Source organism: Halyomorpha halys, unplaced genomic scaffold, assembly GCF_000696795.3.
Source record: "Halyomorpha halys isolate HHAL.00 unplaced genomic scaffold, Hhal_1.1 Scaffold868.1, whole genome shotgun sequence".
Lineage (NCBI taxonomy): Eukaryota > Metazoa > Arthropoda > Insecta > Hemiptera > Pentatomidae > Halyomorpha > Halyomorpha halys.
Genome location: NW_027108945.1, coordinates 429,293 through 431,600, shown reverse-complemented (window position 1 = coordinate 431,600; position 2,308 = coordinate 429,293). Strand labels below are relative to the sequence as shown.

At 28.9% G+C, this 2,308-nt stretch overlaps 1 protein-coding gene across 2 annotated transcripts in view; it reads right to left on the bottom strand.

Annotated features, from left to right (window-relative positions):
• Ets65A (DNA-binding protein D-ETS-3) overlaps positions 1-658 on the bottom strand; it is a 168,292-nt gene extending 167,634 nt beyond the window's left edge. For both annotated transcript variants that reach the window (XM_014430238.2, XM_014430239.2), the window contains exon 1: positions 606-658. The gene's annotated coding sequence lies outside the window, so the exon portion shown is untranslated. The remainder of the gene's footprint in view (positions 1-605) is intronic.
• Between the last annotated feature and the right edge of the window lie 1,650 nt (positions 659-2,308).

Here is a 2,308-nt window from a genome sequence, read left to right as displayed (position 1 = left end):
AAATAAAAGTATATATACTTTGTAAATTTAAAAAGTATATTACAATACATAATTAAATTATATTCACTTCTTGAAGTGAACCTTAAATGTTTTACTTATTTTTATTATTAAATTATAACTAATTCTAAATCATTAGAAGTATAAATATAGACTTTTCAGTTTTACCTCATACATACAGGAAGAATTTATTGAATTTTTTTAATAATCTCAACTTGAAATATTAATATAAGTATTAAATATATATTTGTTATTTACAATAAATAATGTTTACATTATAAATCTGTAAACATGAAGATATAACTCATTATACATTAGTCCACATTAATTATATACCGTTCATAACGTAAAAAACAAATTTAATTAATTTTTTTTTTAAATTACCATCCAAAAATATTAAGTGATAATAATTTCATTCGCAGCAGTAAAGTCTAGTATTTTCACCCGCCGTAATAAAAATTTTAATGGGGCAAAATATCTCACCTCTTTATTATTTGACGACTCTAAATAACAATTAAGTTATCATAACAATATAAAAGAGGAGAAGAAATTGAATAATAAAAGAGAAAGAGAGGAGTAAATAAATCTAAATAAAAAGACGACATTACCTTGACGATGACAGAGACTCAGAGGACACGAGCGACCATGGCGGATGTCCGGCGGTGAGTGTCTGCGATGAGAGGATCTCTAATTAAATTTTCGGGGGCGGGGAGATAGAGCCGCGCATGCGCCCCCTCCCCTCCCCCCTCCACAGCCTATTGATGTCTTCCTATAGCACCTTCCCTACCACTCTGGATAATTAAATATATTTCACTCTCTCTCCTTCTATCTATGTGTATGTACTATCATGTGTCCTGCATTTAAGTGTATGTCGTACAGGTAATAACCGAGACTGTACATGATTGAAGTTTGTATGAAAGAGCTCCATTCTTCTCTTCATTCCATTTGACCACGAGTTGAATGAAATATATAAAACAAATATTTGACCTGTCCGAATAATATGATTTATTAGTCAGTCACCAAAAAAGTAATGTAATGTCGAAAAGGCAAATACAAGACTTTTTTAATGAAGGGTATCTTATTTTCAAAAGTAGTCACAAATATCAGTCTCATTTTAAAAACCTATTTTCGTTCTATACATGTTTCGTGCATAACCTATTTTTTTAACATTACCAATACTTTACAAAATAACATTGACAATAATATGAATATGTTAATTTCTGGGTTACATTCACCTACAAATTGAATTATGGGGTTATATTGCATTTTTCAAATCGGTCATAGATGCATCATTACGGCGCTGTGTGCAGCTTCTTCATCGAAGGTGTCTATCGAGACAACGCCGGGGATAGCTTTAACTTTTATAACTTGTATACGCGAATCTGTAAAGAGCAGGCAACCTCACATGCCACACATCTTGGAGACTTTCATAATTTGTCCATAAACAAGTGAATATGCGATCATTGTTTAGTTTATAACCGAAGTAACGTATGTCTTCTTACAAAAACAAAGTAAAAATATATATTAATCATAATAATAAACGTGGATTTAAATCTCAAGTTCTGTATCTATACTAAATGCCGGTATATCAAAGGCATTAAAAAACATAACCCTCCAAAACACTAAAATTTCGAAACACTTCATATTTTTACTTTATCTTTATAAATGACAGAGATCTGGGCGTATGAAACTTGTAATTGATCGCAATTTTAAACAATTATTAAATTATACAATTGTTAAATGAAATCTCCAAAATGATGACCCATTTTCAAAACTTTTGAGAAATAATATTTAAGGATTATCTAATTTTTATTTTGTATTATACAGTTCACTTTGAAACAGTTTAAACCACTGCTGCTAATTTAAGATGACAGTTTAAAATTAAACATATACTATTATTTGAGCCAATAATAAGAAAGTGAATATTTATAATATTAATAATTTATTTTATATTGACATTAATATTGAATCTTTTACTTCCAAAAAGATTATATTTTTTTTTTAAAGGTTATTGCCAGAATCACATTTAATTAAATTATATTGAAATATTCCCTTTGTTTCAAGAACAGCGCTGATCACCCTCCAAATTTGAATTTATCATATCTAGTACAGCGTCCTAACTCATTCTCCATTGGCTCTTAATACCGGCGACGTGGGATAGAAGCGCAGGTAGCTTTTTGAGTCCTATGTTCTAATTCGTCTCTTGATTTCCTGACCCAAGAATACAAATCATTTTACTATAATAATTTATCAATATTAGTTTTTTTATTTCTTTATTTTATTAAATTAATTTTTTATTAGTTATGAAATA